Raw genomic sequence first — 17,595 nt, 5'->3', positions numbered from 1 at the left:
AACAACACATCCAGGGATGCAGTGAGTTTGTAACAGACGCCATCTCTAACAAACAACTTACAGGCTTGGCACACAGATATCTGGGGGAGTTTCTATGGACTGTGCACAGGAAGTGACCATAACCGCTCTTTCCTGCCTCCAAACCTCTGAATACTTGAATTTCATCCTCCCTGGGCTTGCAAAACCCAACCCCTGGCTGTCGTATTAATATTAACAGTTGCACATGCTGGGCGCACACTGGAGGGTGGATGCTCTAATGGTGCCTTATTACCACCGTTGATTACTCAGATTTATCGAGCTATTTTAAATACCCAACATTAAGCATCATCCCAACCTTAACACACCCCAGTGCTGAGCTCCTGTTTTTCTATCTGCTTGGTACCCACAGGAGTTAAGAAACTCATAGCACCAAGAGATTTCACACCACGACAATAACTGCGCGTTACATTTGCAGCCAACACCAGTCATTTATTTTCTCCGAGCATCTTTCAACACCATTTAAAGTTTCGGATGTCTTTTGATAAGTGTGGCTTAGAAGCAATATAATATCCTAACACTAATATCCACGTAATCACGTTATTTATGGAGAGGTTTTGCTCTCATTTGTACACACTTCACACTAGAATAACTCCAACATGTTTTCCGTGACATCTCTTTCGGTGCAGGAGTGCTATCAGTTCAAGGTTTCTGGATGACAATAATGCTGTGAAAGCATTACCCAGCCAAAAGTAGTTTTGAAAGCCAGCTAAAATGTCAATACTATTCTTATATTTGTCCCAGAAGCACAGTGGACAGTGTAGCAGGTGGGAACAGACAAGCTGACAACACCATGAAACAGAAAAACCAAACCCACATGGCTTGGAAAGTGTCCCTAAACCAAACTGCAAATAAGGAGCTGGAATTCTTTATTCTCAAAGCAGCTCAGGAATCCGCAAGAGAAACCAGAAAGGAATTTAATGAGAAAGTGAAGAATTTAATGAGAAAGTGAGGTCCAGTACTGGGCCAGGAGGGGAGCCCAGCTCTGATTGAGCACCGAGCACCGTTTTTCAAGTATCTACCATTAATTCTGTTCTTCAGATCCTCGGTAGTTTCCAGTCAACCCCCCCCAAACCTGAAGTCTACACACACAGAACTGATATTAAAATGGTTAATACAAGATAACATGAGAAATAAAATCAGTAGAAGAAAATTGCTTCAGACTTTATCGCTATTGAATCCAGATTTCTCCTGGTGACAAGTGATAAAAATAGAGAATCATTTGAGAAGAACACCTACCATATTACGAATTAAGCAAAACTGATAGAGCTTTGTGTTTCTCTTTTCATTACAAAACCCTCCCGGATCTGATTTCTCCTCTGAGACCTCAGCCCCACGTGTCACCCCAAGGGTGATAACTCGGTCACTTCCCCCTGCGGGGCTGTGAGTCACAACCACTCGCTGGTGATTCACCGATGCCAATTCCTTCGCTTTCCCATTTCTCATCGAGGTATTGACCCAGGCTGACTTGGCCTCGCTCTATGAGAATCAACGAGGCAAGAGACCAAGGAAAAACAGTTCCATGTAATAAAGATTCACTGTATTTAATTATTTTATGAGGGTACAGAAGCCTAGAGGCTTACAAAAAAATCAAGGTTTCCATGCTAACTCTCCAGCATAGGGCATGGTATCCAAGACCTTGCTTAATATTTTATTAATATACTGAATGGGAAAGAGAAAAGAACTAGAGAGGAGAAAGGAGAGCTTGAATGCCATAACCACCTTTCGCTTTCAGAATTAACACGTCTCGTTAATAAACACAGGCAGACTTGCAAATTAATCTGATTTTAAAAAGCCTTTCAAAAATTTTCACACACTAAATAAGGTTTTTATTAGCTTTTAATTAAGTGAACTTACTGAAACCTGAATGATAATTTTCAAGTACTTAGAACTGAAGACGAGCTTCTTTGGCAAATGTAAAATCTCAAATATGTTTGTGAAATAAGTGAGTTATAAGCAGCAAGATGGTTCACACCATTCCACAAGCTTTGCAGGCTTTCACACATGGGCAACCACCTCTTTTGAAGCAGCTTCGCTCGTGCCAAAGGACATTCCTGAAGTCACCAAGAGAAAGTGCTCCTGTATCTTCATCGATGGGCAGAAAGGTGTACGGATGATGCAGACAGCAATTATTAATACTGCCCATCCTGCAGTCTGGAGGGTTCCAACTGCATTGCAAACACAAGTAGATTCAATTTCATCGTTCTTTTTGGTATGTGATTAAATCCTATCACCTTTCTGCAGACAGAGGAGCTGAAGAATACTGATGTTGCTGAATGTTGCCTGGGCTGCCTGGTGTGCTGTGGTGTGTTGCTGCCAGTTCGTGCCATTGGATCCTGCTGGAATCTGGATTTTTGAGGGGAGAGGTGTTTTAGCTCACTGTGTGGCGATGCTGGCTTGAATTTAAAGTTTGGCACTAGCCAATAATATCGCAGACAATATTTCTAGATAATAACCAAATACGTGGTTGGATACACTCAGGTTTACAGCCATGATGAATAGCAATTTGTGAAAAACCTTCAGTGGCAAAGGGGGTGACTATTTTTGAATATATAGTATCTGTGGGGATGTTACATCTTTGAGTAAATGAATCTTGATAAGTCCTCAACTTTTTTTAGTTTAGGAAATGCAAGCAAAACTCAAAGATTTTAGGCTGTGTGTTTACAGCACAGTACACTACACAGGGTTAGAGATGCTGAGCTTGCCATATTCTTGAGATTGTATAGGAAGATAGAGACATTAAGTCCCATGTCAGTAGTGTGAGGATCTTTGCACAGTATCATGTACTGAAAAGGGCAGGCAGAGTTCTGCTATGCAAATTCTGTTCTGCAAACAGAACCTGTGGGAACGTCTCTCCCAGCTCCAGGACCCACTGTTCTATATCGGGGCTTTGTTGCATTAGGTCTCCTGTCAAAAAGAGACTTTCAAGAGCATCTACTTTTAGAGCACAACCTTCCTTCAGCAGGAAAACAAAACCAAGTAAATAAAGCCACCCTCCAAAAAACAGAGGAAGCCTTTATGCTTAATTTTTCGCTCCTACAAGCAATCCTTCCTGGGAGACTTTGAATCACCGCTCGTTGTTGCCTCCAACCCCTGTTTCAGTAACATTGCACTGCCCATGGGATGCTGTTGCTGCACCATCCCATATGCTGCCATCAGGTCCAGCACCCCAGGGACATGTACAACCTGTAGCCTCAACACACATTGTAGGCAGGATTGTAACCTTGTTGTGCCCTTTGCAATTGGGAAGAATCTTGTTCAATACAGTTGTGACACCTGCTGCAAGTACAGAGTATTAAAACCCACAATACAAACATAAATAGCTTGGCTAGAAAGCAACAAAACCTAAAGTTAAGTCTGTAACTCCATCCTGTGGTACGTAGGGATTACAATACTTTTGTTAAATCCAGGGATGCAAATATTTGCTCAGAGCATTCTTTCACAACTTTATGGGGATATTGAAGGAGAACAGGTTTCATCTGAGCTGGTGCGATGCCACAGGGTTCAGGGAGATGGATGTTCTTATGGCAAATCTCCAGTCCGATTGTATAACCCCAGGTTTCTCATTTAAATATATAGAGAGTGTTTTCCTATTTATGTGGAACAGCTTAAGAGATGGAATTATTCTCATCAAATTCAGCAAACCACTGGGAGAAATTCAATCTGCTTTTGGAGGAGATGCATTTGAAGAAGATGCAATCCATGCCAGGAGTGTCAATTCAACCTCAACAAGTGCAAAGTGTTTTTCTTGAAGTCCCGGTACCCAAGATGTGAGAACACTGTAGTTTTAGAGTCTTAGAGCTGCAGAAAGCAACGATGGGAACTAGAGGACTGGGAATTGAACGACATGGAATCAGCCTACCATCATTTTCAGGGTAATCTTCAGGTGGTGAGGGTCCAAGGTGTGCTTCTGTTCATGCCAATACTGAAAAGAACTGCTAATAATATAATAAATTCTTTCTAAACCAGTCTTTTTCCACTGATCAACACTTATCATACTAAGGCAATGGAAAGACATTTCTTTAAGTGGCCAGGGTGGCTAAACCCGCTGTTATCCCCTTATCTCCTGTTGTGTTGCAGCTGAAGTTCCCTTCTCCACAGATCTACAGGTAGGGCAGCTCCTTAATCTGCCTGGAGCAAAATTAGTCAGGTTAATAACTGAGAAGGGTTTTGTAAGCGAAGCAGACCGGCTTCATTCAAAGCTGATTAAAGCCGGTTTGCGTAATCCCCGCAAGGAGCAGGGTCCTGGGACAAGGGTCTTGGTGCATGCAGCCAGAACTAATGGTGGGAGATCCCTGTGCACGATTGGGTCCATCAGCACACACCTGATCATTTCCAGTCAATGTGCTTGGACATCAAATGGTGCTACACGGAGCATCAGTTATTGAACAGAGTTAATAACACCCCACTGATGAAAAGCGGATGGTTTCCCACCTTCCCCTTTTTCCTTTAGCCGAATCAACCTCTTGATTTGCTGCGTGTCGTGATCAGGTATACAAAGCCCAACAATATTCATAAAGAACAAAAAATCCTGTTCATCACAACACACTACCTTCAAATGTCTTATTCGGGCCACTTCACAGCATGTTTTTGAGCTCCAAACTTAGTGAGAAGGCTCAGACTGACAGTGGAAGGGAGGGAGGGGAATGACACGTTTATACCCACAGGAATTGGTGGTTTTAAGACAGACAAGCGAAGAGAAAAGCAATAGTTATATAGCAAAACAAAGCAGTGCCCTCTTGATAAGAAACACCGTGGCAAATAGATTTTTCACTCATACAGACATTAAAAAGAAATACTGTTTTTCTTAGCTCAAAAGAAACAATCACGTCTTGATTCTCCAACCACAAGCCCTATACATTTTTAGAGGAGAATTTGCTTAACTTGTTTCTAGGTTCCCTCTGCTTATTGAAGTGAAAGGTATAATTTCCCATGCATTAAGCGGCAAATCCCCTTCCCTTTCTCTTCCTCTTCCCTGCACACTGACCTCAATTACTCTCACAAATCAGATCAGCCTTGTTGACTCCCATCACTTCAATAATGAAGATACAGAACAACCAAACAAGTGCCTTTTAAGCAATTGTCCCCAGAGCTCCAATAACAGCCCGTTCTAATAAATTTTGGCAGCAGAGTGTGTTTTCTCTGCATGAACTTTAAAGGCACCTGAAGACGTATTGAATTTGGCACGTTCTCAAGAAACCCTTTAGGAACTCGTAAGTGGATGCTCACCTTGGATTTTCTCTTTTAAATTTCTGTGGTTCAGCAGAATAGACAGCACGACGACTGCACAGAACCCTGTGTATTTGGCATGGTTTTCATGCCCAAAACAGAAACCCAGTGTTCGGGTGCCCTGCAACTGCAGGATTTTTCAGTTTGGGACACTAGGGAACAGCATTTGTTTTAACTCCCCTTTCCTTTCCCCTCGCAGACGTACATCTATCTCTTCCTGTGACAATACAACAGATTAAATGGATTAATTTACCTTTGAAACCTCAGGATGGGATTCTCAGATAGCATTAACCGTTCTATTGTCAGAGACTTGAAAGAGACTAAAGCGATCGGCTCATTAATTAAAATAGAGAACATCATGATAAGACTATAATCCTAATGTTATTGCTTTTGTTGTTTGGGTGGGGTTTTTTGTTTATTTTTTTGTTTTGTTAATTAAGTTTAATAGACCACCATCCTCAAAACAAGCCTGTTTTTCCCTGCACCTTTCATGTTAGGAAGCTGTTGGAAATAAACACACAGCTGTTTTAACGAGAAAGAAACTTCTTATGTCCAGATGTCAACCTCAGCCTTGATTTTTGTCTATTCCTCCTCTCACCTGGTATATATCCACACCACATATTATCACAGTTTTCTTTGATAAGCTAATAAACATGACTAATCTCCTCTCGTTAATCATTTCCTCCATCACCCTAAAACCTCTGCTCTCAGTTTATCTTCACACACAGAATCCCAGAGTGTCAGGGGTTGGAAGGGACCTGGAAAGCTCATCCAGTGCAATCCCCCCATGGAGCAGGAACACCCAGCTGAGGTTCCACAGGAAGGGGTCCAGGCGGGTTTGAATGTCTGCAGAGAAGGAGACTCCACAACCTCCCTGGGCAGCCTGGGCCAGGCTCTGACACCCTCACCAGGAACAAGTTTCTTCTCGAATTTCAGTGGAACCTCCTGTGTTCCAGTTTGAACCCATTGCCCCTTGTCCTGTCACTGGTTGTCACCGAGAAGAGCCTGGCTCCATCCTCCTGACACTGCCCCTTTAGATCTCTGTGAACATGAATGAGGTCACCCCTCAGTCTCCTCTTCTCCAGCTCCAGAGCCCCAGCTCCCTCAGCCTTTCCTCACACGGGAGATGCTCCACTCCCTTCAGCATCTTGGTGGCTGCGCTGGACTCTCTGCAGCAGTTCCCTGTCCTTCTGGAGCTGAGGGGCCACAACTGGACACAATATTCCAGGTGTGGTCTCCCCAGGGCAGAGCAGAGGGGCAGGAGAACCTCTCTGACCTACTGACCACCCCCTTCTAACCCACCCCAGGTACCATTGGCCTTCCTGGCCACAAGGGCCCAGTGCTGGCTCATGGTCATGGTCTTCTTTGAAGACAAGTGCCTGGAACTGTAAAAACAATTCTCTGGACAAGGCTTTGCCAGAATAATATACAGTAGCACTAGTTCTTCCCTATCTCAGTTTTACCAAGATAGAAATCCAGTGACACCAACTGTGTTACTTTTGATTTATACAAGAACTTATATTATTCTCCTTTCTACTCAAGGGTTTGTTCATACATGCCCAGAACAATTCTGATACGTTTTGTACAGCTGCGATGTTGATGTAAGCAGCTACCATTACCTATTAGCACTGAATTTGTAGCAGTAGAAATTAAAAATAAACAAATAAGAGAAGCCAAGAAACAACCAAGACCCAGCTGCTCATGGGAAGTGCAAGATGTGCAACTTCATGAGTAAAAACCAAGACCGGCCACCACTTCATCCTGCTCCCTTGTGTGAAGTTGCTGCTCACGGACTGAAGAGAACGATGAGCCCGATGCAGTGGTTCACCCATGTTATTCCTGCTCTCCATGCGACGCAAACACGGACAGATAACCAAAGAGCATTGGGAACCTGGCCAGCTGCTCATTGTTTAAGCTCCCCGGACCAGGATCTCCCATCTGTGAAATAAGTGATCGGGTTTGATCTCCATTATAAAACATTTTGGCAAGTCCTGATAAAGTGACATGAAACACTCATGATACCTGTTTTGCCCAATATGACTCCACACAGGTAACCAGTAAAGCTGCTCTTAACATTAAGATTATATTGTCAGACTGCAAGAAACAAGAATCTCAAAGCACACCGCTCCTTCACATCGCTCTTTTACAGCAACATAAAGTGGTCATCTAATGCAGCGCTATCATAAAATTAAATCATGCTCACTTGTCATTTTGTATGGTCTATACCGACAGATTAAAAACTACATAGCAAAATGTAATTTCCCAGACTGAAGGTATAAAAGGAGTTTGAAATATCTTCCTCTGCAGTGCCTGCTCAGTCCCGTGTCCTCGTGGTAATAAAGCAACAGTCACAGTCGGGTAGAATTTAGCACTGCCTGCAGGGCACAGCGACACTTGTCCCAACAGCGCCAAGGGAAACGGCGAGTGACAACGACAGCAGTGAGCCAAGGTCATCTCTCTTCTTCAGAGAACTCCTGGCAGGGGGAGAGCTTTTCAAGTTTAAATGTACAGGAATCACAGAATCCCAGAATGTGAGGGGTTGAAGGGACCTGGAAAGCTCATCCAGTGCAATCCCCCCATGGAGCAGGAACACCCAGCTGAGGTTCCACAGGAAGGGGTCCAGGCGGGTTTGAATGTCTGCAGAGAAGGAGACTCCACAACCTCCCTGGGCAGCCTGGGCCAGGCTCTGCCACCCTCACCAGGAACAAGTTTCTTCTCCTCTTTCAGTGGAACCTCCTGTGTTCCAGTTTGCACCCATTGCCCCTTGTCCTATCACTGGTTGTCACCGAGAAGAGCCTGGCTCCATCCTCCTGACACTGCCCCTTTAGATCTCTGTGAACATGAATGAGGTCCCCCCTCAGTCTCCTCTTCTCCAGCTCCAGAGCCCCAGCTCCCTCAGCCTTTCCTCACACGGGAGATGCTCCACTCCCTTCAGCATCTTGGTTGCCCTGCGCTGGACTCTCTGCAGCAGTTCCCTGTCCTTCTGGAGCTGAGGGGCCACAACTGGACACAATATTCCAGGTGTGGTCTCCCCAGGGCAGAGCAGAGGGGCAGGAGAACCTCTCTGACCTACTGACCACCCCCTTCTAACCCACCCCAGGTACCATTGGCCTTCCTGGCCACAAGGGCCCAGTGCTGGCTCATGGTCACCCTGCTGTCCCCAGGACCCCCAGCTCCCTTTCCCCTACACTGCTCTCTAATAGCTCATTCCCCAGATTATGCTGGAACCTCTCCATCCTGCTTTAAAGCACAGGGTCCATCTCTTACTGCAGCCGCCCAAGATGAAGGCGTTGAGTAAGGGCTGTGCAATCTCCTCTGCAGCACAACAGTGTCTACAGCAAAAACCGCTTGATCTGGACTAACCTTTGCTTCCACAGGAATCATTCCCACACGGAGCTAGCGAGAAAACCAAACGCAGTGTACGCACGAGCTGCTGGAACGGGGCTGTGTGCGCCCGGAGGGAGATGGCGAGCGGCCCGAGTTAGTCTGCCCCTGCTATGTGTCCTTCCATGGCAAAGCTTATCATGGGACAGACGTTGGGTGCTAGTTTGTGTTCATCTACAGCACAAAACCCTGTAAATATAGCCCAACTCAGCCAGCTACGCTGTCGTCGGTTCCAAGGTACCTGGTGGTGCTAAATCTGTTCCTACATGTAAGCGGCAGCGGGAACAAGGAGACTGCCAAAAACATCAGGGCTGCAAATACGGAAAAAGTCTGTTAAGCTCAGCTCAAAGCTTGTTCATCTGAGTTGTAAAGTGACATCGCTGGCCTTTAGCTCTTGCCCGTGAGTGGTATTCAACCCAGCACTTGGGGAGGTCATGCAAATGATTAGAAGTGGCACTTGAGGAGTGAGAAATGGTGCAGGATGAAGCACGAGCATATCTACACATCCATACACATCTATACAGTTATTAATAAGAGCCACTCAAGAGGCCTGTTTCTCATTTATAAGAGTAGATTGTGACACCAGGAGAAGCTCTCGATTGAGATGCTAAACCCCAGTAATTTAAGCTCAGCATCAGTCTAAATCTCTCCCATAAAGCAACAATACAACATCTTAGAGAGATACTCATCCTAAATAAGCACGTGCAGGAATTCTGTAACTTTACCGAAAGTCATATATATTACAGCTGGCTCTGTGCTCTGGCACAAACTCTAAGCTGTATTGATTAAAAGGTCTGTTAAGATTTATCAGACTGGAGAATGCACTCTAGTTGATTAGGATTTCCAGCTTCAAACCCAGAGTCGATACGAGTTTTCATACCTGTTGTAAGACAGATGGATTAACTCTGTTCCCAGCTGAAATTTGATATGAATTTCCTTAGTCCCGATATTGGTAAAGCAGAAACACAGCAAAAAATCAAAATAAATCCACTTTTTGAGCAGCAGAAGAGCAGCTCATGCCTATCAGGGCTATGGGAAAACAGCACAAGTGTGAATCACACTCTAAACAGGGAGTAAATAGGAAATCCAGGCCTATAGAACTCACATCCTCAGCTGGATCCTGAGGCTCTGACCACATCACTGATTTCCCTTCAGTTCAGTGCTTGTGGTCAACTGCATCAATATTTTTGTGGCCACACAATCGCAGACAAACTATTACATTTTAAAGCTTAAGCAGCTGCATTTCATGCAGGGTCAAATAGCTCTTTGTCAATCCTAAAATGAGATATAGATTTGAACACGAGGCTGGATCCTCACACTGATGCTCCCACATTTAACCTGGGCAAGAAATATTTACAGCATGTGAAGGGACCTTTTAAAATGCAACTGAATACGGGCTAAAAGCTACAAGCAGAAGTCCCAGTTAGGAAAAGAATAAGTCACATATATATGAATCATTATGGAGCGCATTAAAGCGCCCGCATGTGTGCGATGTGCTCGCCAAGGCTCAGCAGCATATGTCATCCTAAAAATATAGACCAAAACAACACGTTATCTTAATTTTTGTTGTTTACATTTGTTGGCAACTTGGAGGATATGAAGTGGGATTTAATAGTGCTTAAAGCGTCTCACTGATTCATCTCTCGAAATCTGGACCTCAGCATTCTCTTTGAGTCATCCCGCTTATATTTAGCGACAAGCAAATGCCTTGTGATTCTCTTAAAAATAAATATGAAGAGGCTTTAATCAAAGCTGAGCAGAAGGAACTATAACTGTCCCACAGTTGTTCTCTTTGAAAACACTCTTAATGTTAATTTTCAAGTAAAAGGGATCCCAAAATCAACTCTATCGGAGATTTCTAGCATCAAAATGCCGAAAAAAAGCTGCACTGCCATTCCGGGTGGTTCACTGGGGCCTGAGCATACAGCGTTAGGCTCTACTGACAGACTAACAAGTCCAGCTCTGTTAAGCCCAAGCATCCAAGCTGCCAGGCACCAAGAGCAGCAGACGCGGTAACTGAGACATCACCTGCCTGAATTTCAGCCTCACGGACCGTCCCTGTTCCTCTCCCCTCTCGTTTTCCCCATTAACATCACTAGAACCTCATCAAAATACACCAAAGTTTTCAGGAAACTTCCCATCAATAAATTAAGCCAGAAACTGAACTACAGGCTTCGATCTTGCGACATCTCCATCAGTGCCACAAAAGAACACTTGTGAGCAGTCCTATTCAAAGCCTGTGGATTATTCCTTTTAAAGCAGTCGTTGCAAATTTCACTACGCTTCCAAATGCCAACGGGGCAGTTATATTCATTGAAATACATTAGAGGAACTACATTTTTACTCAAGGCGATCCAAACTCCACTTCCATGAGCGTCAGCCTGGGCTCTTTACGTGTAAAGGACAAACAGAGCCGTGTGTCCCCTTGGAGCAGACACAGCAATGCCCGCATTCCCTTCTCATCAATCTCTGCTGGAGAGCTGCTTGGGCACTTTTAACTCAAAGAACTGGCTCCCTTGGCTGCTATCAGCAAATATTGGGATGCCCATAGCAGAGAAGCATTTGCACTGCCCGCTTGACTTATTAATGTCTATTCTCATCACCCCAGGACGCAGCCGCTCTGACACCAGGTACCAAGAACGCAGGAATCCATTCAAATAAATAATCCGCAGGCAGCTCGTGCCAGCCTAAGGAACAGAACGTAGATTTTCTCAGCCCTGGACAGGTCTTCAGTCTCAGAAATACCTTTGTAATGCGTGTCCTTTCCATATATATACCGGCTTCTCTTGGAACCATGCTGCAAATTGACTTCTCCCTCCGTCCTACTGCTGCGTCTTGGCTCCACCGCCCGGATCCTGGCGCTGGGGACATTCCGCTCCACGTGAGCCCTTTGGCAACACGTTGTGCTGACTTTCAGAGCGTCACAGAGTAAGAATCCTCCATAAAGTGATGGAGAGCGAAGGATTTATTATCTTTTTTTAAAAACAGTGTAAATCTGGTGCTAACTACGCAACAATTGATCACATCCATTTAGCTGCAGATAAAAATAAGGCTGACAGGACATTGTTTTTCCCCCCGCATCCACCTGTCGTTACCACTCATTATCCAAAGTGTGCAGCTACTCTTCAGCACTCCTGCGTATTCCATTTTTTCCGGGGGAGCCTAATCTGGTTAAAACACACAGCAGTGAGATGGCACTGTCAATATTTGCATTGACAGCTTGCCATTCTGGAGCAAACCTGCCAGGACCTGCCAGATGTGTTCACAGCTGCAGCCGCCCCTGGAACAGCCACCGCAGTGGCTTTTTGGCAAACTGGAAGCAACATAGAGAGCAATGTTGGCTGCTTCTATTCATGCCCTCATCTAATAAAGCAGGGAGACAGATGCCCTTTCCTAACAAACAAGCTAAGCTGTTCATACCATCCAAGTAGCGAGGAATTTACTTTTAATCACCACATTCTCTTCTTGGACTTGCTGCACTGCCTATATCTTTGACAGAACTGCCAAAAAGTTACCTTACAAAGCAGCAAAGTTCTTGCTAGCTAATTATTTCTTATATTTAAACCGAAACAGAAACACCCTCTTGCAAATCTCATGTATTCAAATCAGTAAGATTCACCGTCCTGAATGGATGACCATCCAGCAGTAAGAAAAGATTCCTGTACAAATAATTAACTCAGTCATCCAATAAACTAAAGCAGAAAACAGTCTCTTAAGGGGAAAAGAGGAACGTTTGTGTCTGCCTGTTATTGTTAACACTGAAAGAAGTGTGTGAAATATTCCAAAATCTGGTCCAAACCTTCCTACCACCAAAGTTCCAACACACCCAGCATCACCGCAATGGGATCCAACGCAGGACGCTGACTCCACGTGCATGGTTCTTCTAGGAAGATCGATCCTGTATGCTGACATTTCCACAATTACCATCATATAAACTGGCTAAGGAACCATTTTATGATTTTTTAATTCATCCTGTACCGTATGTATTCAAGAGGGCCCCAGGCTATACAGCTTGGTTCCCTGCATTCCCAGGATGCAAATAAACTGTCACCATGACCTCTAATGCAAGCGCTTGGCATAAATACTGCCGCTGAATTTGGTCCTGTGTGTTCATTAAAAAGAAAAACGGCAACTGGCTGTTTTCCAGTTATTCACCTACCCAGCTCTTAACCTTCATCACTCCGCAGCTCCCTTTTCCCTTTGGCAAACGCGGCCGCTTGGCACGAACGAAGCGGCTATCGATCCGGAACTGGTGCGAGCGTCACTTTCCATCACCCGGGAAGGCCACGGGAAAGCGCAGTCCCTGTGCATCTCAACCAGACTAAATATCACCAGCCACAACAGCTACTTTTACACGGGAAAAGAAAACAGAGAACACTACATATCACTGTGGGCAATAAAACCAGCAATGTTTGGTCAATCACGGGATGTAAACGCATCTCAGGGCTACATATAAGCGTCGCATTACATAAATGATTCCTTATAGTACCATTTAAAGATGTGCTTTAATCCCAAAGCACTACTCAGGCTATTACTTTCTTATGAGTGACTTCATAAATGGTGATTACCACTAACCCACCACAGTAAATAGGGAGAAACAGACAGTTTTTATTTTCCCATAGCAGAACTGTGGGGAAACCCATGGATGTTTTATGTTTATTTAAGCAGCAACGATCCATACTGAGATCTCTCCTGCCCCTCCAGCACATTTTGGTCATTCCTGGTGCAAGATCCCTCCGAAAGCAGATATGGAGTTGAAGGGCAGGTATTTCACAGCGGTAAGTGACTTTAATTGGATGCAAACTATGTCTTCCACACCACACACCCCGTTTACCTTTCTGGACCTGACTTCAAGTACCTATTTTTCATTATGACACATCCATTCTCATTTTGTTCATCACAGAAGCTAAGGTGCGAGAAAGGGGAAAAAACCCTCAATAAAGGCAGCCTGGCAATAGAAAAGATATATGGAGGGATATAGGGTCTGACCGTCTTTAGCAAATAATGGAAGGTTTGCTTTAACAAAGGCGCTGTTGTCACGAAAGGATATTTTTAATATTAATAACTTCATACTCAAACTCCTCCATCAGCTGTGCTGGTACAAAGGCTTCAACCTGGAACAAGCGCTGTGATAAAGGGCAAGTCATCATAAATCATAATAAGAGAAAACCTCCTCCTTAGTAAAACCTTATTTGAAAAGGAAAAAACCAAAAGTGTCAGCAGGGCCAAAAACCCTCCTATCCCAGAAATATTTTTAACTGGTGCAGATGCAGCCAAGAGACAGAGTCATAAAACTACCAGCTGGGTGCAAGCAACCCTTCTAATATCTTAATTTTCTGCAAAGCTGCTGGGTTCACTTTACACTGAGGTTCAAGAAAGACTGTGTTTTGGTTTAAAAGCACTTGTGCAAAATTATCTTCTGTTTATATGGGGGTCACGGTTCTTTGTGTCCACTGCCAAAGGAGCCCAATGTGGGGGGTGGTCAGTAGGTCAGAGAGGTTCTCCTGCCCCTCTGCTCTGCCCTGGGGAGACCACACCTGGAATATTGTGTCCAGTTGTGGCCCCTCAGCTCCAGAAGGACAGGGAACTGCTGCAGAGAGTCCAGCGCAGGGGAACCAAGATGCTGAAGGGAGTGGAGCATCTCCCGTGTGAGGAAAGGCTGAGGGAGCTGGGGCTCTGGAGCTGGAGAAGAGGAGACTGAGGGGGGACCTCCTTCATGTTCACAGAGATCTAAAGGGGGAGTGTCAGGAGGATGGAGCCAGGCTCTTCTCGGTGACAACCAGTGACAGGACAAGGGGCAATGGGTGCAAACTGGAACACAAAAGGTTCCACTGAAATTAGAGAAGAAACTTGTTCCTGGTGAGGGTGTCAGAGCCTGGCCCAGGCTGCCCAGGGGGGTTGTGGAGTCTCCTTCTCTGCAGACATTCAAACCCGCCTGGACACCTTCCTGTGGAACCTCAGCTGGGTGTTCCTGCTCCGTGGGGGATTGCACTGGATGAGCTTTCCAGGGCCCTTCCAACCCCTGAGACTCCGTGGCTCTGTGCTGTGTGATGCCTGTTCTGTACAGGGCCTGGCACATTGCAGTCAGGTGTTTGGATATTTAACTTGGCCTCAAGTCGCTCTGAATTTGGCCAGTGCATACGCTTCCTAAATAAACCAGGCTGTGTTCAACCTGTTCCTAAAGGAAAAAAATTTGCAAAACTCGTAGTAACAGTTGTTTGGAGTGCGAGAGCTGCAGACTGTATCAGAAAACATCACCTTTCACGGGAAAATGAAACGATCATCAATATTATGATCTCGGCATACTGGCAAATGCAAGCAAATACTGAGCTACAGCTATTGTAAGACAGGTTTTTTTTCATACCCAAAATAAATCACTTGGACTCAGTTCTCTCAGAAACCGCTGTGAATGCGTAACACGACCAGAGGAAGCCGAGCAGGGTCATTTTCCTCCATAATCTGCACCACAAGAGAAATTAATGTCACATTTGTGGTTTAGAAAGTCTGTGTTTTAGCAGCTTAAGATAATTTGGGACTTCTTGCCAGACTGTGGAGCCACAGACACATTCCAACACCTTCAAAATGCCAGCTTTCCCTAATCACTTTGACATTTCCAATCACTGAAGTGCATTGTGCTAAGTAATATGCAATCCATTTATATAGGAATCAGAAGGAAGAGGCACTTCTGCATCCTACTGATGGGTAAAAATACTAGCGCAGTCTTTCTGATATAAAGGCAATGATAAAAAAAGCATCTCTCATGATTTGGCTTCCCCAGCTAAACAGAAGCACTTACCCATGGTGCTAAATGGATGGCAAAGGGTTTTGAAGCAAATCCCCTACAGACCTGTTAGCAGTGGCTGGTTCAAGTTTTATTTCTTATCAGCACCTTGTGCCCAGGAATGCATTAAACCTGGTATTGATACAATAGAAACTGAAGAATAACAACGCTGCTCACGTAAAAGCGTCCCAGACACAATGGACCCAAACCCATTGTCTCCTGTATCACGCAGACTTAGTTTGAAAGGAGCTTAGATACTTTATTCCTTTTTGAAAGCAATCTGACCCTTACCCATAAACGTGATCTCAAAGCACTTTAAATACGTCAGCAGGACGCTGCAGAACCCGGGTGCTAAACGTGCTAGACAATGACACACAAAAATCAAAAACACAGTGGAAAAGTACATATTAACACTATTTTAGATCTGCAGCATTGGCTTTCTGAAGCAGATTAACAGCAGAAACAGCAAACACGCCTCTAAACCCTTTGGAGTTGCAGGTGAACAACTAGGCGGAAAATTTTGGAGGGTTTTGAGATCTTTAAATGAAAAATGAATGAAAGGAAAAAAAACCCAAACCAATCAGCGTGTGCACACATGAAAGACTCCATGGGTGTAATCCTTCTTGGTCAGGTCCTCTCAGACTCTCCAAGGGCACACAAAATAGGTTCAGTTTTTATGGTATTGTAGCTGAAGTGAAGGACAAGTGTAGAGTCTTGTATCTGGGTAGGAACAACCCCAGGTTCCAGTGTAAGTTGGGGAATGAGCTATTAGAGAGCAGTGAAGGGGAAAGGGACCTGGGGGTCCTGGGGACAGCAGGGTGAGCATGAGCCAGCACTGGGCCCTTGTGGCCAGGAAGGCCAATGGTACCTGGGGTGGGTTAGAAGGGGGTGGTCAGTAGGTCAGAGAGGTTCTCCTGCCCCTCTGCTCTGCCCTGGGGAGACCACACCTGGAATATTGTGTCCAGTTGTGGCCCCTCAGCTCCAGAAGGACAGGGAACTGCTGCAGAGAGTCCAGCGCAGGGCAACCAAGATGCTGAAGGGAGTGGAGCATCTCCCGTGTGAGGAAAGGCTGAGGGAGCTGGGGCTCTGGAGCTGGAGAAGAGGAGACTGAGGGGTGACCTCATTCATGTTTACAGAGATCTAAAGGGGCAGTGTCAGGAGGATGGAGCCAGGCTCTTCTGGGTGACAACCAGTGACAGGACAAGGGGTAAGGGGTACAAACTGGAACACAGGAGATTCCGCTTAAATTAGAGAAGAAACTTGTTGGGGGTGAGGGTGTCAGAGCCTGGCCCAGGCTGCCCAGGGAGGCTGTGGAGTCTCCTTCTCTGCAGACATTCAAACCCGCCTGGACCCCTTCCTGTGGAACCTCAGCTGGGTGTTCCTGCTCCATGGGGGGATTGCACTGGATGAGCTTTCCAGGGCCCTTCCAGCCCCTGACATTCTGGGATTCTGTGGCACATAATTGCTATTTTTCAAATGTTTTTGAAGAGGTTGCTGATGTAAAAGAGCAGCTTTTCCCCAGCCATACAGCTATTCTGCCACTGCAGTGGGACCCGTACGGTGCTTTCCTTTCCAGCCATTACACACAGCAAAACACGCAATGAGGCAGTGCAATGTAAATGACTTTTCATCTAATTACGAGGCTACGAGCAACTAATCACCCAACACGTCAGTCACTTGGAAAAAAAAGTCACCCTGAACGCCAAGGGTATAAATTAGCAATCGAAATATTTACATTTTTTGCAGATGCACTTTGCCCCAAAGGGTAAACAGAGAGAACTGCTGGTTTGTCTTCTTCCAGGGACGATGTACCAGGAGAAACCATCAGCAGAAGCCGAAGGAGCTCGGGACCCCAGCAAGAGCCGTTTATTCAGCGCATCGCAGCCATGGGCACTCAGCAAATCCTGTTCCAAGTGTGAGTATAGAGACCTCATGGCAGCAAAAGAGCCCCAATTAACATTATCAGCATCCCGACGGGCAGCCTGCAAAAGTGCTCAGCAACTCAGCATTTAAGTCATGTCCTTTTAATACCAAGACACCATTCTCTGCTGTCTAACCCTGGAAAGCTCCTTTGTCACGTGTGAAACCACATCGCCTCCCAGCAGCTGCAAACTGATGCTTCAACATTTATTTTCCTTTGAAAACCTTCCATTTTTCTAATAAAA

The sequence above is a fragment of the Patagioenas fasciata genome, chromosome 26 (assembly GCF_037038585.1).
Source record: "Patagioenas fasciata isolate bPatFas1 chromosome 26, bPatFas1.hap1, whole genome shotgun sequence".
Taxonomy (NCBI): domain Eukaryota; kingdom Metazoa; phylum Chordata; class Aves; order Columbiformes; family Columbidae; genus Patagioenas; species Patagioenas fasciata.
The sequence above is the reverse complement of the archived record's forward strand: the minus strand, read 5'-3'. Positions refer to the sequence as shown.